We start from the raw sequence: 22,243 nt of genomic DNA, 5'->3' as shown, positions 1-22,243 counted from the left end.
CTACTGTATCACAGTTGTTCTGGTTTGGTTTCATGGCAATCTTTTTTCATTAGAGCGTAGACTCTGTTCACCAATGTATAACATAAACTCAGTAAAAAAAGAAACGTTCTCTCACTGTCAACTGCATTTATTTTCAGCAAACTTAACATGTCTAAATGTTTGTATGAACATAACAAGATTCAACAACTGAGACATAAACTGAACAAGTTCCACAGACATTTGACTAAAAGAAATTGAATAATGTGTCCCTGAACAAAGGGGGGATCAAAATCAAAAGTCAGTATCTGGTGTGGCAACCAGCTGCATTAAGTACTGCAGTGCATCGCCTCCTTATGGACTGCATCAGATTTGCCAGTTCTTGCTGTGAGATGTTACCCCACTCTTCCACCAAGGCACCTGCAAGTTCCCAGAAATTTCTGGGGGGAATGGCCCTAGCCCTCACCCTCCGATCCAACAGTTCCCGGAAGTGCTCAATTGGAGTGAGATCCGGGCTCAGACATCTTACATCTTAGTCATTTAGCAGACGCTCTTATCCAGAGCGACTTACAGTAGTGAATGCATACATTTCATACATTTTTTTTTCTTCCCCATACTGGTTCCCCATGGGAATCGAACCCACAACCCTGGCAGTGCAAACACCATGCTCTACCAACTGAGCCACACGGGACATGTGTGGCTCAGAACACTGACATTCCTGTCTTGCAGGAAATCACAAACAGAACGAGCAGTATGGATGGTGGCATTGTGATGCTGGAGGGTCATGTCAGGATGAGCCTGCAGGAAGGGTACCACATGAGGGAGGAGGATGTCTTCCCTGTTACGCAGAGCGTTGAGATTGCCTGCAATGACAACAAGCTCAGTCCGATGATGCTGTGACACACCGCTCCAGAGTACAGACCTCGGTGTAACGCTCATTCCTTCGATGATTAACGCACATCTGACCATCACCCCTGGTGAGACAAAACCGTGACTCGTCAGTGAAGAGCACTTTTTGCCAGTCCTGTCTGGTTCAGCAACGGAGGGTTTGTGCCCATAGGCGACGTTGTTTCTGGTTATGTCTGGTGAGGACCTGCCTTACAACAGGCCTACAAGCCCTCAGGCCAGCCTCTCTCAGCCTATTGCGGGCAGTCTGAGCACTGATGGAGGGATTGTGCGTTCCTGGTGTAACTCGGGCAGTTGTTGTGCCATCCTGTTTCTGTCCCGCAGGTGTGATGTTCAGATGTACCGATCCTTTGCAGGTGTTGTTACACGTGGTCTGCCACTGCGAGGACGATCATCTGTCCGTCCTGTCTCCCTGTAGCGCTGTCTTACGCGTCTCACAGTACAGACATTGCAATTTATTGCCTTGGCCACATCTGCAGTCCTCATGCCTCCTTGCAGCATCCCTAAGGCACATTCCCGCAGATGAGCAGGGACCCTGGGCATCTTTCTTTTGGTGTTTTTCAGAGTCAGTAGAAAGGCCTCTTTATTGTCCTACGTTTTCATAACTGTGACCTTAATTGTCTATCGTCTGTAAGTTGTTAGTTTCTTAACGACCGTTCCACAGGTGCATGTTCATTAATTGTTTATGGTTCATTGAACAAGCATGGGAAACAGTGTTTAAACCCTTTACAATGAAGATCTGTGAAGTTATTTGGATTTTTACGAATTATCTTTGAAAGACAGGGTCCTGAAAAAGGGATGTTTCTTTTTTCGCTGTTATGTCTATCTACTCTAGGCATTTTCCAGAGTCCTAACTCTGCAATGGGTTCGTTTTTTTTGCCTTCTAATCATTGGTGTTCATAGCCTTGTCTTGCACATCTCTGTCCATATGCTGAGCCATGCCTATCTCTTTATTTTCTCTCCCTCTCTTTCTAACTCACCAACCCTCTCTCCCGCTTTCCCTCTGAGATTTCTGCTCAGCCATGACTTTTCAAAGCCTGTCTCCACCACAGGGCGTCCTCTCCATCTCACTAACTCTCCTTCATCTCTTCATCTCTTCATTTCCTTTGGTCATATCGTTATTGATGCTGTGTAATGGGGACTTGATAATGAACATCAACGCAACTTGGCTGTTTAGGTCTCCATATCTCTCTGTCTATCTCCCAGGAGAAAGTGGAGGGCCTCTAGCTAGCATACACTAACAATCATAGCTAGCTACTTAATGCAGAGTTGGAGTGTTAATGGTCTTACGAGACAGCACTGTATCAGCATGTTCATGCTTTAACCTCTCTCATCTTTGTGCCCACTGTGATATTAGTGTCACATCTGCTCCTGCCACGCCCTCTAGTGCTCATCTGGTGTCTCCTTGACCTTCCGCCACTTCCCCAGTGCACTCTCCCTCTCCCTCTCTCTCTCTCTCTGTGTGTGTGAATGTGTGGGTGGGTGGAGACAGGTGTGCTGGAGTCAGAGCAGATCCCCACCAGCTGCAACCTGTTCCATAATCAACACCTCTACTAATACTCAGTCCTGCCACTTCCACACTGCCAGATCGTAATCTCTGCTCAGTCAGTCTACGTTTCTAGCCGTTTGTTACTATTCAGATCCTGTTATCCTGTTGTGCCTGTTTTCCTCTCTGCTACAGTTCTGCCCGCCCTGACTCAGGTCCCTGTCTCCAGTCCCACGTCTTGTCATCCTGCTACTCTGTCCTGGATTCCCCACTCTACTACTCCCTTGGATTCCCCTCCGGACCTGCTCACCCTGTCTCAACCCCTCTCGCTCCAGCCTCAGCCTCCGCACCTGGTTTCCAGCAACCTGCCCGACTTTCCCCTGACCTGCACTCCATCTCCCCTTGTGTTTCAATAAATACATTGGTTACTTCATCCCAGTCTCCTCATCTGTCTGCTCTTGGGTTCCCCTGTTCCACTCTTCGTAACAATTAGCCCAAGGCTGTTCAGTTGGTGCTGTTTGTTGCACAATGCCAGGCATGGATTGCTCTCTTATAATGCTCTGTGAATCACAGGGAACCAAATAATCTCGTTATACAACGTGTTTAGAAAAAGTACATTGCTGAAGTTTTAAAAGTTAACCTCTATGGGCTAGGTGGGACGCTAGCGTGCCACCCGTGGTGCACTCCATCAACAGCAGGTGCATTTCAAGAGCGGCAAATTTGAATCCAAATAAATGTCAAAATTCAAATTTTTCAAATATACAACTATTTTACACCCTTTGAAAGATAAACATCTCCTTAATCTAACCACGTTTTACGATTTCAAAAAGGTTTTACGGCGAAAGCATAAATTTAGAGTATGTTAGGACAGTACATTTACAAGAGTTGTGTGTAATGTTTTGTCAAGTCAAAGACAGGGTCACCAAAACCATAAAACCAGCTAAAATGATGCACTAACCTTTTACAATCTCCATCAGATGACACTCCTAGGACATTATGTTAGACAATGCATGCATTTTTAGTTCTATCAAGTTCATATTTATATCCAAAAACAGCGTTTTACTATGGCATTGATGTTGAGGAAATCGTTTCCCTCCAATAACCGGCAGTCAAGTCAGCGTCACAAATTAAATAATTAAAATTAGAAAACATTGGTAAAATATTATATTGTCATTTAAAGAATTATAGATTTACATCTCTTGAACGCAATCAACTTGCCAGATTTAAAAATAACCTTACTGGGAAATCACACTTTGCAATAATCTGAGCACTGCGCCCAGAAAAATACGCGTTGCGATACAGACTAGACGTCATGTTGGGGAGATCTAAAATCGAAAATACTATGTAAATAATCCATTACCTTTGATTCTCTTCATCAGATGTCACTTCCAGGTATCACAGGTCCATAACGAATGTAGTTTTGTTCAAAAAAGCTCATCATTTATGTCCAAAAATCTCCATCTTGTTAGCACATGATCTAAGCCAGCCGGACTTCTCGTCATGAACGAGGGGAAAAAATATATTTACGTTCGTTCAAACATGTCAAACGTTGCATAGCATAAATCATTAGGGCCTTTTTTAACCAGAACATGAATAATATTCAAGGTGGACGAATGCATACTCTTTTATAACGTATTGGAACGAGGGTACCCAACATGAACTCGCGCGCCAGGTGTCTAATGGGACATCATCGTTCCATGGCTCTTGTTCGGTCAGATCTCCCTCCAGAAGACTCAAAACACTTTGTAAAGGCTGGTGACATCTAGTGGAAGCAATAGGAAGTGCCAAAATATTCCTCAGCCCCTGTGTTTTTCAATGGGATAGGTTTAAAGGTAATACAACACATCAGGTATCCACTTCCTGTCAGAAAATGTCTCAGGGTTTTGCCTGCCAAATGAGTTCTGTTATACTCACAGACACCATTCAAACAGTTTTAGAAACTTTAGAGTGTTTTCTATCCATATATAATAAGTATATGCATATTCTAGTTACTGGGTAGGATTAGTAACCAGATTAAATCGGGTACATTTTTTTTATCCAGACGTGCAAATGCTGCCCCCTAGCCCTAACAGGTTAACGCTCTCTTTATTAATGGACCCATTATCTTAGTCCTTCTATATACACAACATTACATGCAAATATCCATGGCTTGATATAAACTATTATTCGAATATGGTAAACCAAATAGTTCTCTCCGGTTGTGGTCCCAGGATGAGTTTTAAATTACGCTGCATATTGTTTTGCATAACCTTCTTTAATGATGTGATTGAAGCTCAGTAGATGATGACCAATGTTTCTCTGTAGTTTTGAAATGTTTCTTCACCATGGTACCTCATCTAATGCTGCTTTGAATTGTTTTCTCCTTGGTTTATGTGCAATTGCTGTGAAAACTCAATAAAACAGCCCTCTGCCTTTACTCTTTGAATTAGTCTTATTGTTTATACAGACAGTCTTGCCTCTGTCATCTAATGTTACAGTCTCACCATATGTAATCTCTCAAACTCACATTCTGTCTGCTAGTGCTAACTGCCCTTTTTGATGCACTTACCCAATTTTGAACCCGTTCACGGAGCGCCTAAAACCTGCTGGCAACATTTGGGAAGGGACCAACATCCTCTGTGTCCCTAACAGACATTACAGTTGTTTCAGGGACAGTTATTATGCAAGCCCAGCATTGAACACACTTTCTGTTCCCCGCTAATTCCCAGTCCTCCAGCTGCTCTCCACCATATGCCCAGGGCCAGACTAGTATCTTCTGTGAATGTTTTTATACATCCCTTTGCATCTTCATACATGCATAAACAGACAGTCCTCACAAAATCTAAAGGAAGTGTGTTCTGAAATGTCTGTGCTATATCTGAGAGATAAAAGAAAGATCTGGAAACTGATATCCAATTGGTAGTTAGACTTATCCCATCTATCCAACTCCCGTATGGACATGGTAGAGTTGAAGGTTGAGAGCCATTTGTCCTCCAAAACACGACCCTGCCAAGCCGCACTGCTTCTTGACACACTGCTCGCTTAACCCGGAAGCCAGCCGCACCAATGTGTCGGAAACACCGTAAAAATGACGACCGAAATCAGTGTGCATGCGCCATGCCCACCACAAGGAGTCACTAGAGTGCAACGGGACAAGGACATCCCAGCTGGCCAAACCCTCCCCTAACCCGGACAAATTGTGCGCTGCCTCATGGGTCTCCAGGTAGCAGCCAGCAGTGACACAGCCTAGGGTCGAACCCGGGTCTGTTGTGACACCACTAACACTGCGATGCTGTGCCTTAGACTGCTGCACCACTCGTAAGGCCCCATATATATATACTGCTCAAAAAAATAAAGGGAACACTTAAACAACACATCCTAGATCTGAATGAAAGAAATAATCTTATTAAATACTTTTTTCTTTACATAGTTGAATGTGCTGACAACATAATCACACAAAAATAATCAATGGAAATCCAATTTATCAACCCATGGAGGTCTGGATTTGGAGTCACACTCAAAATTAAAGTGGAAAACCACACTACAGGCTGATCCAACTTTGATGTAATGTCCTTAAAACAAGTCAAAATGAGGCTCAGTAGTGTGTGTGGCCTCTACGTGCCTGTATGACCTCCCTACAATGCCTGGGCATGCTCCTGATGAGGTGGCGGATGCTCTCCTGAGGGATCTCCTCCCAGACCTGGACTAAAGCATCCGCCAACTCCTGGACAGTCTGTGGTGTTGGTGGATGGAGCGAGACATGATGTCCCAGATGTGCTCAATTGGATTCAGGTCTGGGGAACGGGCGGGCCAGTCCATAGCATCAATGCCCTCCTCTTGCAGGAACTGCTGACACACTCCAGCCACATGAGGTCTAGCATTGTCTTGCATTAGGAGGAACCCAGGGCCAACCGCACCAGCATATGGTCTCACAAGGGGTCTGAGGATCTCATCTCGGTACCTAATGGCAGTCAAGCTACCTCTGGTGAGCACATGGAGGGCTGTGCGGCCCACCAAAGAAATGCCACCCTACACCATGACTGACCCACTGCCAAACCGGTCATGCTGGAGGATGTTGCAGGCAGCAGAACGTTCTCCACGGCATCTCCAGACTCTGTCACGTCTGTCACGTGCTCAGTGTGAACCTGCTTTCATCTGTGAAGAGCACAGGGCGCCAGTGGCGAATTTGCCAATCTTGGTGTTCTCTGGCAAATGCCAAACGTCCTGCATGGTGTTGGGCTGTAAGCACAACCCCCACCTGTGGACGTCGGGCCCTCATACCACCCTCATGGAGTCTGTTTCTGACCGTTTGAGCAGACACATGCACATTTGTGGCCTGCTGGAGGTCATTTTGCAGGGCTCTGGCAGTGCTCCTCCTTACACAAAGGCGGAGGTAGCGGTCCTGCTGCTGGGTTGTTGCCCTCCTACGGCCTCCTCCACGTCTCCTGATGTACTGGCCTGTCTCCTGGTAGCGCCTCCATGCTATGGACACTACGCTGACAGACACAGCAAACCTTCTTGCCACAGCTCGCATTGATGTGCCATCCTGGATGAGCTGCACTACCTGAGCCACTTGTGTGGGTTGTAGACTCCGTCTCATGCTACCACTAGAGTGAAAGCACCGCCAGTATTCAAAAGTGACCAAAACATCAGCCAGGAAGCATAGGAACTGAGAAGTGGTCTGTGGTTACCACCTGCAGAACCACTGCTTTATTGGGGGTGTCTTGCTAATTGCCTATAATTTCCACCTGTTGTCTATTCCATTTGCACAACAGCATGTGAAATTTATTGTCAATCAGTGTTGCTTCCTAAGTGGACAGTTTGATTTCACAGAAGTGTGATTGTGTCACGTCCTGACCAGCAGATGGAGCTGGTGTAGTAGTTTGGGGGTCAGGACGTGGCAGTCTGGTGTGTGTCTTGTGACTCCTGATCAGGAACAGCTGGGAATCGTTGTTCCTGATTGGGAGTCACATATGTAGGAGTTGTTTGTCACTGGGGTTTGTGGGTAATTGTTTCTTGTTTAGTGTGGTTGCACCCGACAGGACTATTGGCTGTCAGTTTCCTTGTTTTTGTTTTGTATAGTGTTCTTTCCAATTAAATTGAAGGATGAATACTAACTCTGCTGCATTTTGGTCCTTTCCTGAAGACAGCCCTTACAGATTGACTTGGAGTTACATTGTGTTGTTTAAGTGTTCCCTTTATTTTTTTGAGCAGTGTATATATATGCATTGAAATGATATATATATATATATATTTTTTAGGCAGTAAACTATCTCCACATACAGAGCATTTGGAAAGTATTTAGACCCCTTGACTTTTTCCACATTTTGTTACGTTACAGCCTGTGAGGAAAAAATCCTGTATAACCTCTTTAAGCTTGCGTAGCAGAGACAATTTAAAGAATAATTACTTTAATAGTTCTTAATGCTAAACTTTTTTATGCCTTAAATCTGTACATTTCCACTTTATGTTTGAAGGTCTTGTAAGAAGCAGCTGTTGTTTTCCCCCTCTGCTTCTGTTCAACTTAGTCACAAGGTCAAGACAAAGAGCCTCTGAGAGTGACCACCATTTTCAGTCCATCCTGTCTTTTACTATCTTCCAAGGGCACAGCTGTGTGGAGATATGAAGAGGACAGAGGCTGGCTTGAACAGAGAGGAGTAACGGAACTATCGTTATCACTTGTTTGTGCGCTATGACCCGATACACATAGCCACAAGAAGAAAACAAGGTAGCTTATGATGCCCTGATCTGCCGGGGAGGGGTGGAACCAGCCATGACTAAGCCTTTTTAGGTCCACTATATGAGACCTCAGCATTTCCTGTATTGTCGGGCTCTCAACGAATCACCTACAGGTGGGTCGTTGAACAGCTCCATTATGATAATAATTAACCGATACCATATTACATTTTGATTGCTTGAAGAATTATCCAAGTCTCTCCTGATTCTTTAGAACTTCCACAACATTCTTGGCGATGAGGATGGGAAGCTGACCTTCACCTGCTGACTGTTCCTGAGGACCTGGGTAAACTGTGCACAGGATTAGCCTCCTTGTACTCAGGGTAGACCACACTCCAAGAGTGAGTAGATGGAACCCGCCTTAGATCCAAGAACGACGTGTCAGCAGGTGTATACAGCATCCCGAATATAGACTATAGAGGTGAGATTGGTTTTTCTTGAAAGCAATTATTTCCGTGGAAAGCCAGTAGCAACTGGTATGCCTTAGGCAACAAGACTAGTGTGGGAGGTTCTGAGGAGCACTCTCAATTAGGTGAGCCTGTGGGCCTTAGGCAAGAAGACTAGTGTGGGAGGCTCTGAGGAGCACTCTCAATTAGGTGAGCCTGGTGACCAGGGCAACAAGACTAGTGTGTGAAGTTCTGAGGAACGTTCTCAACTAGGTGAGCCTTTGGAACTGATCAGTAAGTTGAAAATAAATGCATTGAAATGATATGGTATAAAATAGTAATGTGCACCTGTGATAGCTATAAACCAAACCCCATTTTATAAATAAGAAAATACTTTCTTACACAGTTGAAACTAAGTATCATAGCAAAACTGTGTTTACTTTTTATGTGGGTAAAATGCCAATTTGGATTAGTTCTCCAGTGGTTCAACAACGAATTAGGCAATATTTTAGCAGCCATGCAATTACATGATTTAGGTTGTAGGAACTGACCACTCCTCTATTTTGTGTTTGTGAGTGTGAGTGAGATTGGGACTCAACATGGCGGACTGCATTAGCATCGAATAGTCCCCGCGATATGCAACTGTTCAGGGAAGTCAGGAACCAATACACACAGTCAGTCAGGAAAGCAAAGGCTAGCTTTTTCAAACAGGAATTTGCATCCTGTAGCTCTAACTCCAAAAAGTTTTGGGACACTGTAAAGTCCATGGAGAACAAGAGCACCTCCTCCCAGCTGCCCACTGCACTGAGGCTAGGCGACACGGTCACCACCGATAAATCCATGCTAATCGAAAATTTCAATAAGCATTTCACTACAGCTGGCCATGCTTTCCTCCTGTCTACCCCAACCCCGGCCATCAGCTCCGCACCCCTCGCAGCTACTTGCCCGAGCCTCCCCAGCTTCTCCTTCACCCAAATCCAGATCGCAGATGTTCTGAAAGAAATGCAGAACCTGGACCCGTACAAATCAGCTGAGCTAGACAATCTGGACCCTCTCTTTCTAAAATTATCCACCGCCATTGTTGCAACCCCTATTACCAGTCTGTTCAACCTCTCTTTCATTTCGTCCGAGATCCCTAAAGATTGGAAAGCTGCCGCGGTCATCCCCCTCTTCAAAGGGGGTGACACTCTAGACCCAAACTGTTACAGACCTATATCCATCCTGCCCTGCCTTTCTAAAGTCTTTGAAAGCCAAGTTAATAAACAAATCACCGACCATTTCGAATCCCCTCGTACCTTCTCCGCTGTGCAATCCGGTTTCCGAGCTGGTCACGGATGCAACTCAGCCACGCTTAAGGTACTAAACAACATCATAACTGCCATCGATAAAAGACAGTACTGTATAGCCATCTTCATCGACCTGGCCAAGGCTTTCGACTCTGTCAATTACCGTATTCTTATTGGCAGACTCGATAGCCTTGATATCTCAAATGACTGCCTCGCCTGGTTCACAAACTACTTCGCAGATAGAGTTCAGTGTGTAAAATCGGAGGGCCTGTTGTCCGGACCTCTGGCAGTCTCTATGGGGGTACCACAGAGTTCAATTCTCGGGCCGACTCTTTTCTCTGTATATATCAACGATGTCGCTCTTGCTGCATGTGATTCCCTGATCCACCTCTGCGCAGACGACACCATTCTGTATACATCTGGCCCTTCAATGGCTTCAATGCCATACAACACTCCTTCCGTGGCCTCCAACTGCTCTTGAACGCTAGCAAAACCAAATGCATGCTTTTCAACCATTCGCTGCCCGCCCGACTAGCATCACTACTCTGGACGGTCCTGACCTAGAATACGTGGACAACTACAAATACCTAGGTGTCTGGCTAGACTGTAAACTCTCCTTCCAGACTCATATCAAACATCTCCAATCCAAAATCAAATCTAGAATCGGCTTCCTATTTCGCAACAAAGCCTCCTTAACTCACGTCGCCAAACTTACCCTAGTAAAACTGACTATCCTACCGATCCTCGACTTTGGCGATGTCATCTACAAAATAGCTTCCAATACTCTACTCAGCAAATTGGATGCAGTCTATCACAGTGCCATCCGTTTTGTTACCAAAGCGCCTTATACCACCCACCACTGCGACCTGTATGCTCTAGTCAGCTGGCCCTTGCTACATATTCGTCGCCAGACCCACTGGCTCCAGGTCATCTACAAGTCTGTGCTAGGCAAAGCTCCGCCTTATCTCAGCTCACTGGTCACGATAACAACACCCACCCATTGCACGCGCTCCAGCAGGTATATCTCACTGGTCATCCCCAAAGCCAACACCTCGGTTTGGCCGCCTTTCCTTCCAGTTCTCTGCTGCCAGTGACTGGAACGAATTGCAAAAATCGCTGAAGCTGGAGAGTTACATTTCCCTCACCAACTTTAAACATCAGCTATCTGAGCAGCTAACCGATCACTGCAGCTGTACATAGTCCATCTGTAAATAGCCCACCCAATCCATCTACCTCATCCCCATATTTTTTTAATTTACTTTGCAGCTCTTTTGCACACCAGTATCACTACTTGCACACCATCATCTGCTCATCATCATCTGCTCATCTATCACTCCAGTGTTAATCTGCTAAACTGTAATTACTTTGCTACTATGGCATATTTATTGCCATACCTCCTCATGCCATTTGCACACACCGTATATAGACTTTCTTTTTTTTATTGTGTTATTGACTGTACGCTTGTTTATTCCATGTAACTCTGTGTTGTTGTTTCTGTCGCACTGCTTTGCTTTATCTTGGCCAGGTCACAGTTGTAAATGAGAACTTGTTCTCAACTAGTTTACCTGGTTAAATAAAGGTGAAATAAGAAAATAAATAAAATAAAATAAAAAAACATGGGATTAGGGTCAGAAGTGGGATGCTCTACCACATAGTGCGATGTGGGTGGACCGAGTTTAATGGCGTCACGATAAAGGATGTGTGATTCTGTATGGGGGGAGCATCAGTGAAGGTCTGCAAAGAAGACACCGGTGGCACTCTCCATGGGAGAGTGAGGGAAATTCCTGTGGATCCGCCCTGACCAGACCTCCACTAATGATTGCCTGGGGTAACACACCCCATTCACCAATCTGAACAGGTCAACCCACTGAATGTCAGTAAGCCAATTTAAAAATGAATATGTAAGGATCCAAAATTCCAGAGAGGGGATTTGGCATTGGCAGTACTGTTAGTAGGGATAGGATATATGTCTATGTAGCCTGAGAGATATGAGTAGTGAAAATAGAGAAGTGAGAGTTGGGGATCTTATCCCGATATCGGGATTCATTGTCAAGAGACCACGGCGGGAAATTCAAAAACTGCAAGAATCTAATAATTTCAATTTCTCAAACAATCAACTATTTCTCACAATTTGAAAGATAAACATCTCCTAAATCCAACCACATTGTCCGATTTCAAAGAGGCTTTACGGCGAAAGCATAAAGTTAGGTTATGTTAGGAGAGTACATTGAAAATAGCTGTGTGTAATGTTTTGTCAATTCAAAGACAGGCGTCACCATAAGCGGATAACCAGCTAGAATTATGCACCAACCTTTGACAATCTTCCTCAGATGACACTCCTAAGACATTATGTTACACAATACATGCATTTTTTGTTCCATCAAGTTCATATTTATATCCAAAAACAGCATTTTACCGAAGCGGTGAAAATCAGATTTTTTTTCAAATGCTTCCGGTGAACAACGTTACAAATCACAAAATTACTATTCGATAACATTGGTAAATTATATTATTGTCATTCAAATATTCATAGTTTAACATTTCGTAAATGCTACTGCAATGCCAGATTTCAAAATAACTTTACTGGGAAATCACAATTTGCAATAAACCGGGTGCTGTGCTAAGAACAATAGGCTAGGCTATACAGGTTAGCACCATCTGTAACCATGTAATATCAAAATTACTATTGTCAATATTCCCTTACCTTTGATTATCTTCATCCATTGGCACTTCTAGAAATCCCAGGTCCACTACAAATGTGGTTTCTTTTGACAAAGTTCATAATTGATGTCCAAATAACTCCAAGTTGTTCCATGTTGTTAGCGCTTCGGTAGGCTACTAAAAAGTAGCGCGGGGGGGGGGGGGATTCACGGCGAAAAGTAAAAAAAATAATCTATTTACATTGTTCAAACATGTCAAACGTTGTTTAGCATCAATCTTTAGAGCCATTTTTAACGTGAAACATCAGTAATGTTTCAACCCGACCTCTCCTGTGTCTTCAAAAACGTCTTTGAAAAATGTATCGCATCACATGATTGCGCAGGTGCAGCCAATAATGAAGTGACGACATCCCAGGGAGGTCAACTTCTCTTCCTTGTCATCCGGTCTCTGTTCATCATAGACGCTTCAAACAACTTTATAAAGATCGTTGACATCTAGTGGAAGCCGTAGGAGTTGCGAAATGAATCCTTTCTCACTATGGTATCTATAAAACAATGACACTAAATAGTACAGTCACAAAATTCAATTTTTTTTAATCTATTTTTCACAGGTTTTTGCCTGCAATATGAGTTTTGTTATACTTACAGACACCATTCAAACTGTTTTAGAAAATTCAGAGTGTTTTCTATCCGAATGTGTTAATAATATGCATATCCTAGCTTCTGAGTTGGTGTAGGAGGCAGTTAAAAATGGGCACATATTTTTTTCAAAATTTCTCAATACTGCCCCCGAGCCTCAACAGGTTAAGACTGTATTTGGATAATACGTTTCGATATATAATGTTATCTAGGGGTTCCGATATATGGATTTTGTGAAAATGAATGAGAAATTGTATGTGTGTATAATCGATTACTGGAGGTTATATGAAGTGATAATGGAAATAATAATAATATACAAACTTGCACACCCAAACGTAGACGTACGTAAGGGCCGAAAAAATTATTCTGAGTTGGTCCCTTTATGGATCATTTGATAGTGATTGGTTTTAGCATATACAGTAAATGCTGGAGTGGATTAAAAAACAAATAATTAACGAGTGGTCTCCCTGTTAACAGAAGTTATCATGTTTTGTTTTGTCTATAATTTAAAACGTTTTGTTCAGCTGGTAAAGTAACATTAGAAGGAAATACAGAGGTAGAGTATAGGAGAGATTGTAGAGGGAAACAAGTATTTGAGGGGAAGAGAAATGTACTGGGTGATGGTGATTGAGAGAGCATCTGAGTTAAAGTAAACAGATAGGTAGTTAGTTAACGTAACAAAGAAAGTGGGAAAGAAAGGAAATGGGAAGTTAATGGGAAAGTAAAATGGAAAGTAAGAATTCAAATGCTGAATTGTTTGGACTGATTAAGATTTAACAAAATGTTTATTTTCTCCTTTTGGAGAGGATGGTGTGTCCTTACATCTCCCTTTGAAATGTTTCCCAAGGCTGTTGCCTTGGGAGAGCAGTTAGTGAAATCTCTGCAAAGAAACACTTGGACAAACTTTAAGGCTATTGTGTCGTTATTATGTGCCAGAAGTTAAGACCACAAACTGTTATAATTGGGTTATTTGCGGGATTTACCTGTCATTTCAATAGGCATGGGTTCTATTTACTGACTGAAATCTGGGTTTAAGATTATGGTTTCACTTTGCCATGCTTTGATTAGACAGCCTACAGTAGTCTGGGTAAGATTTTGGCGGGATGTGGACTGAACGATGTAGCAGCTTGCTTAGGTCACATTGAAGACTAATTTGTTCAACGTGAATAACGAGGCGATTTCGAGGTACGGAGTTTTTGTGTTGCCTAATAGCCTGCTAGAATAGGCTTCTGAGAATGAGGTCATAATTTCAATCACTGAATCAAAAATATGAATAATATGGATATGAACTGAATATATGCTTGTCAACAACAGCCAGTGTTTGTTTTATTACCTGCAGCCTAATCTGACGGACTGATACCTAAATCTAATGCATTCTAATAACAGCTGTGTCCATGATCACAACTGATTACTTTCAATTTAATTAACTAAACATGGCCATTAATAGTTGCATAATAAAACAAGTCTACAACAACACTAAATTGAAGTTATAAGCAGAGTGCTAATATGCAACAGAGGTTGGAAATAAAATATAGAATAACATTGTTAAATCAAATCAAATGTTATTAGTCACATGTGCCGAATACAACAGGTGTAGACCGTACAGTGAAATGCTTACTTACGAGCCCCTAACCAACAATGCAGTTATAAAAATATGGATATTAATAAGAATTAAAAGTAACAAGTAATTAAAAAGCAGCAGTAATATAACAATAGCAAGACTGTATACAGGGGTTTACCGGTACAGAGTCAATGTGCTGGGGCACCAGTTAGTTGAGGTAAAAGGTACGTGTAGGTAGAGTTATTAAAGTGACTATGCATAGATGGTAACAACAGAGAGGGGGCAATGCAAATAGTCTGTGTAGCCATTTGATTAGATGTTCAGGAGTCTTATGGCCTGGGGTTAGAAGCTGTTTAGAAGCCTCTTGGACCTAGACTTGGAGCCCTGGTACCGCTTGGATGGCTGGAGTCTTTGACAATTTTTAGGGCCTTCCTCTGACACCGCCTGCTATAGAGGTCCCGGATGGCAGGAAGCTTGGCCCCAGTGATGTACTGGGCCATTCGCACTACCCTCTGTAGTGCCTTGCGTTCGGAGGCCGAGCAGTTGCCATACCAGGCAGTGATGCAATCAGTCAGGATGCTCTCGACGGTGCAGGTGTAGAACCCTTTGAGGATCTGAGGACCCATGCCAAATATTTTCAGTCTCCTGAGGGGAAATAGGTTTTGTCGTGCCCTCTTCATAACTGTCTTAGTGTGCTTGGACCATGTTAGTTTGTTGGTGATGTGGACACCAAGGAACTTGAAGCTCTCAACCTGCTCCACTGCAGCCCCATCGATGAGAATGGGTGTGTGCTAGGTCCTCTTTTTCTGTTGTCCACAATCATCTCCTTTGTCTTGATCACGTTGAGGGATAGGTTGTTGTCCTGGCAGCACAGGTGTCCTGGCCAGATCTCTGACCTCCTCCCTATAGGCTGTCTCGTCGTTGTCAGTGATCAGGCCTACCACTGTTGTGTCATCGGAAAACTTAATGATGTTGTTGGAGTCGTGCCTGGCCGTGCAGTCATGAGGGAACAGGGAGTACAGGAGGGGACTGAGCTCGCACACCTGAGGTGTCCCTGTGTTGAGGATCAGCGTGGCGGATTTGTTGTTACCTACCCTTACCACCAGCCCGTCAGGAAGTCCATGATCCAGTTGCTGAGGGAGGTGTTTAGTCCCAGGGTCCTTACCTTAGTGATGAGCTTTGAGGGCACTATGGTGTTGAACGCTGAGCTGTAGTCAATGAATAGCATTCCTTTTGTCCAGGTGGAAAAGGGCATTGTGGAGTGCAATAGAGATTGCATCCTCTGTGGATCTGTTGGTGCGGTATACAAATTGGAGTGGGTCTAGAGTTTCTGGGATAATGGTGTTGATATGAGCAATGACCAGCCTTTCAAAGCACTTCATGACTACAGACGTGAGTGCTACGGGTCGGTAGTCATTTAGGCAGTTTACCTTATTGTTCTTGGGTACAGGCACTATGGTGGTCTATTTAAAACATGTTGGTATTACAGACTCAGACAGGGAGAGGGAGAAAATGTCATTGAAGACACTTGCCAGTTGGTCAGCGCATGCTTGCAGTACACATCCTGGTAATCCGTCTGGCCCCGCGGCCTTGTGAATGTTGACCTGTTTAAAGGTCTTACTCACATCGGTTGCAGAGAGCGTGATCACACAGTCTTCCAGAACAGCTGGTGCTCTCATGCATGTTTCAGTGTTATTTGCCTCGAAGCGAGCATAGAAGTAGTTTAGCTCGTCTGGTAGGCTCGTGTCACTTGGCAGCTCTCGGTTGTACTTCCGTTTGTAGTCTGTAATGGTTTGCAAGCCCTACCACATCCGACGAGCGTCAGAGCCGGTGTAGTACAATTTGATCTTAGTCCTGTATTGATGTTTTGCCTGTGTGATGGTTCGTCGGAGGGCATAGCGAGATTTCTTATAATCTTCCTGGTTAAAGTCACGCTCCTTGAAAGCTGCAGCTCTAGTCTTGAGCTCAGTGCGGATGTTGACTGTAATCCATGGCTAGACTGCAATGTTAGGGTAGACCAATGAAAACAATTACTTCTAATAAGGAGAGAATAATAATTTTGGATTGTTTTGTTTTCTATGATAAGTGTCAGTGACGAAGACATTGATAAGAGGGTTGGTTTAAATCGAATGAGTGTTGACAGTATGTGAATGGTAATATGTTATTAGTGGTTTTTGTTTAGCACTCAAATTGATGTCATATTTTAGTAATTTGAAGAAGTTGAGGTTTCAATACAAGGCAAAAAAATGTATAGAAGGATTGAGCTTTGAGACTGACAGGTGAAAGCATATGGTGCCCGCTGGGCCAGAACGGGCTGTAATAGAATTTTTTTGACAATTTCCAATTATCATTACATAATTTTATAGTTTGGGTAAACACTAATGATTAGGAAAAAGTTGATAATTTAGCAATAGTCCTATGTGTGATTCAGACCATGACAACGACAGCTACCCTTTACTGTTGAAGACAGTGATGTTTGACCTGTTGTAGACAGAGGTTTGCTCTCACAAGGTCGGCTCAGTGGGAGTGGAATTTTGGCTGAACGCCCAGACTCTGTGATTGCAAGGTGTTCTCTTCTAAGCTGAGAGCAAGCGCTTTGCTGAGAAAGGATTCACTTGGCTATCTTTGACAATGACAATAGTTAGAACTGTATATGGTATGTGTAGAAGGTTAAAGGTTTTAATCTCAGTGGCACAACAGAAGCCATTTACAAAGATAATGTACTAGTGTAAGAAAGCACTCTCCTACAGTGTTTCTTTAATTGCTTGATTGAAATTATGCTTAGATTATGACATAATTGGCTTAAATTATGAACTATTGCTTACATGTACTGGTTTATGCATTAAATATTTGCTTGTTTATTATTATTATTATTTTTCAATTTTCGCCTAAAATGACATACCCAAATGTAACTGCCTATAGCTCAGGCCCTCAAGCAAGGATATGCATATTCTTGATACCATTTGAAAGTAAACACTTTGAAATTTATAGAAATGTGAAAGGAATGTAGTAGAATATAACACAATAGATCTGGTAAAAGGTCTGGTAAAAAAACAACCATTCTTTTGTAATTTTATATACCATCATTTTTGAAATACAAGAGAAAGGCCATAATGTATTTTATTCCAGCCCAGGTGCAATTTAGATTTTGACCACTAGATGGAATCAGCGTATGTGCAAGGTTTTAGACTGATCTAATGAACCATTGTATTTGTCACGTCCTGACCAGTAAAGGGGTTATTTGTTATTGTAAGTTTGGTCAGGACGTGGCAGGGGGTGTTTGTTTTATGTGTTTCGTTTTTTTTTGGTTAATGTTCTATGTTAGTCTGTTTCTATGTTCGTTCTAGTTTTTCTATTTCTATGTTTAGTTTATTGGGTTGACCTTCAATTGGAGGCAGCTGTTCCTCGTTGCCTCTAATTGAAGGTCCTATTTAGTAGGGGTGATTTTTCATGGGTTTTTGTGGGTAGTTGTTCCATGTTTAGCGTTTAGCCTGACAGGACTGTCTTTGTCGTCGTTGTTTGTTATTTTGTTTTGTGTTCACGTTCCTTCAATAAAAGAAGATGAGTTCACACATTCCCGCTGCGCCTTGGTCCCATCTTTACGAAGGAGGTGACAGTATTTCTGTAAAAAATGTTGTGTCAAGACTGCTCAAATGTACCTAATTTGTTTATTAATAACTTTTCATGTTCAGAATTGTGCACTGTCCTCAAACAATAGCATGGTATTATTTCACTGTAATATCTACTATAAATTGGACAGTGCAGTTAGATTAACAAGAATTTAAGCTTTCTGACAATATCAGATATGTTAATATTCCTGGGAAATGTTCATGTTACTTACAACATCATGCTAACCGCATTAGCCTACGTTAGCTCAACGGTCCCGTGGACAGGACATCGATCCTGAAGACATTAAATATGCAGATTGATTTTGCTCACATGCCTGCCTGTAAAAGGAAGAAGTGTGTCGAAGGTGTATGGCTGTTTGTTTTGTTTGTTCTGTTTCTGTCTTGCTTTTCTGTCTCACCAGATTGGGTCTGCTGGATGGTCGAGATTTCTCCCTAACAATTAGCTGTCTAACTCCCTGACTCTGTAACTCTGCGGTGAGGTCGTCGATATGATGGGGGAGTATTAGCCAATTCAAAAATGTTTAACTCTGTGTTGTTATTCTCTTTGATATGTGTCTTAGAAATGTGTATTAATAATATTGTCAGAAGTAATAATTTGTCATACAGTAAATCATTTGTCTGGATTTCTTGAATCAGAAATGCCCTAAACTAAACTGTTGTTCTGGTCTGTCCTCTCTCGAGGTTATGGTGAAGGTGACCTCAGATGGTATCTATATGCATGGCGGGGATAATTCGGCTGAGAACAGTATGGACCTCAATCCCCCTCTGACCGGCTTAAGTAAATGCCGAAAATGGCGTTCAGTATGGTCCCTCACCAATTCTACCATGAGACCTGAGTCCGAGCCAGCAACCTGTACACAGTATCCAGTCGAAGCTATCAACTACCCTTTCTCTCATGCCTCTTTTCTCAGGAGTGCAACAGGATTCCACGTGGAGTGAGGATGGAGAGTGATCTGTTCCAAACTTCCCTCATGTTGCTGGTATACTGGTTGGCACATGGACATAATGGGTGGTAAAGGTGGTGGCGGCCCAGGTGGGATATCAGTCTGTTTGGGAGAATCAGATTATTCCTCAGACATTAAAATCGGGACATTATCACGGGCCATCCACTTTGAACATGTGTGCCATTCGGAAAACGAACTGTAAAACTATCTGAAGAAGAAAATTAAGAGACGCCAGAAGATTGAATGCTGGGGAAGGAGAGGGTTGGAAATGTGTCCGTAATTGATTAGGCTTGTCCACAATTGTTACTTGGGGTATCAGGTTGATTGTGGAGGTCTATACACTGTGAAATGTATAGTAATTTAGACTAAGAATGCATTAAGATACTGATCTGTAATTATAACCGTGATGAGAAAGTTAAGACTAGAATTATGGATAATTATACTGTTCGTTAACCTCTCTTGGGTAGGGGGCAGTATTTTCACGTCCGGATGAAAAGTGTACCCAAAGTAAACTGCCTGTTACACAGGCCGAGAAGCTATGATATGCATATAATTGGTGGATTGGGATAGAAGACACTCTAAAGTTTCTAAAACTGTTAAAATAATGTCTGTGAGTATAACAGAACTGATATGGCAGGCGAAACCCCGAGGACAAAGCATCCCAAAAAAAAGAAATATTCAGCCTACCACTGTTTTCAATGGCTGTCACTTTTATTATAAGGCGAAATCCTCCCAGATTGCAGTTCCTAGGGCTTCCACTAGATGTCAACAGTCTTTAGAAAGAGTTTCATGCTGGTTTTTGGAAAAATTAGGCAGAAATTGTAGTTTCTCTAGGTGGCTCCCATTTTGGCTGTAGTGTTTCCAAGCGCGTGGAAGGGAGCGCGTTCTTTGGTATTTTTCTCCGGTAAAGACGATAACGATTCTCCGTCTTAAAATGTATAATTTCTTTACATATTAGGGTACCTAAGGTTTGATTATAAATGTTGTTTGACTTGAGTGTTGGATAATTCATTGGTTTTAATTATGATTTGTAAATTGAACGATTTTTTGTAACTGACTAACTGACTGGCATTTTTTTCTTTGTATGTTTATAACTGTATAAGTAGGGAGAAATTAAAGTGTTATGGGTTAGATAAAATTATTTATGTGTAAATGTATTTGTGGAGAAGGTGGTCATTGTGGAAAGAGAGCCCTGCTGGGCCCTGGTTGGGTCTGATGTACTGATGAAGCATGCATTCCTGTTTGATCTACCTATGTTTTGAACTATACTGCTAAAAAAAATAAAGGGAACACTTAAACAACACATCCTAGATCTGAATGAAAGAAATAATCTTATTAAATACTTTTTTCTTTACATAGTTGAATGTGCTGACAACAAAATCACACAAAAATAATCAATGGAAATCCAATTTATCAACCCATGGAGGTCTGGATTTGGAGTCACACTCAAAATTAAAGTGGAAAACCACACTACAGGCTGATCCAACTTTGATGTAATGTCCTTAAAACAAGTCAAAATGAGGCTCAGTAGTGTGTGTGGCCTCCACGTGCCTGTATGACCTCCCTACAACGCCTGGGCATGCTCCTGATGAGGTGGCGGATGGTCTCCTGAGGGATCTCCTCCCAGACCTGGACTAAAGCATCCGCCAAATCCTGGACAGTCTGTGGTGCAACGTGGCGTTGGTGGATGGAGCGAGACATGATGTCCCAGATGTGCTCAATTGGATTCAGGTCTGGGGAACGGGCGGGCCAGTCCATAGCACCAATGCCTTCCTCTTGCAGGAACTGCTGACACACTCCAGCCACATGAGGTCTAGCATTGTCTTGCATTAGGAGGAACCCAGGGCCAACCGCACCAGCATATGGTCTCACAAGGGGTCTGAGGATCTCATCTCGGTACCTAATGGCAGTCAGGCTACCTCTGGCGAGCACATGGAGGGCTGTGCGGCCCCCCAAAGAAATGCCACCCTACACCATGACTGACCCACCGCCAAACCGGTCATGCTGGAGGATGTTGCAGGTAGCAGAACGTTCTCCACGGCGTCTCCAGACTCTGTCACATCTGTCACGTGCTCAGTGTGAACCTGCTTTCATCCGTGAAGAGCACAGGGCGCCAGTGGCGAATTTGCCAATCTTGGTGTTCTCTGGCAAATGCCAAACGTCCTGCACGGTGTTGGGCTGTAAGCACAACCCCCACCTGTGGACGTCGGGCCCTCATACCACCATCATGGAGTCTGTTTCTGACCGTTTGAGCAGACACATGCACATTTGTGGCCTGCTGGAGGTGATTTTGCAGGGCTCTGGCAGTGCTTCTCCTGCTCCTCCTTGCACAAAGGCGGAGGTAGCGGTCCTGCTGCTGGGTTGTTGCCCTCCTACGGCCTCCTCCACGTCTCCTGATGTACTGGCCTGTCTCCTGGTAGTGCCTCCATGCTCTGGACACTACGCTGACAGACACAGCAAACCTTCTTGCCACAGCTCGCATTGATGTGCCATCCTGGATGAGCTGCACTACCTGAGCTACTTGTGTGGGTTGCAGACTCCATCTCATGCTACCACTAGAGTGAAAGCACTGCCAGCATTCAAAAGTGACCAAAACATCAGCCAGGAAGCATAGGAACTGAGAAGTGGTCTGTGGTTACCACCTGCAGAACCACTCCTTTATTGGGGGTGTCTTGCTAATTGCCTATAATTTCCACCTGTTGTCTATTCCATTTGCACAACAGCATGTGAAATGTATTGTCAATCAGTGTTGCTTCCTAAGTGGACAGTTTGATTTCACAGAAGTGTGATTGACTTGGAGTTACATTGTGTTGTTTAAGTGTTCCCTTTATTTTTTTGAGCAGTATATTTAGTATAGTTTAATCTAAAAAGGATAACTTTTAATGTTTCGCTATATTTATTTTTATTAAATTCACTGAGGAGGATGGTCCTCCCCTTCCTCTTCTGAGGAGTCTCCACTTGTTCACACTCATTGGGTTTATTCTGAAAAAAACATCTGGAAGACTTATCAAGTCCAACGTCTTCATTCCACATTATCTTTCCAACCTTTTGGCTC

At 43.1% G+C, this 22,243-nt stretch overlaps 1 long non-coding RNA gene across 1 annotated transcript in view; it reads right to left on the bottom strand.

Moving 5' to 3' along the window:
• Window positions 1-12,976, bottom strand: part of LOC145862414 (uncharacterized) — a 51,283-nt gene extending 38,307 nt beyond the window's left edge. Inside the window, exon 1 of the long non-coding RNA XR_014381850.1 lies at window positions 12,460-12,976. This is a non-coding gene — a long non-coding RNA (uncharacterized LOC145862414). The remainder of the gene's footprint in view (window positions 1-12,459) is intronic.
• Between the last annotated feature and the right edge of the window lie 9,267 nt (window positions 12,977-22,243).

This window comes from Salmo salar, chromosome 20, assembly GCF_965601325.2.
Source record: "Salmo salar chromosome 20, fSalSal1, whole genome shotgun sequence".
Classification (NCBI taxonomy): domain Eukaryota; kingdom Metazoa; phylum Chordata; class Actinopteri; order Salmoniformes; family Salmonidae; genus Salmo; species Salmo salar.
The sequence above is the reverse complement of the archived record's forward strand: the minus strand, read 5'-3'. Positions and strand labels throughout refer to the sequence as shown.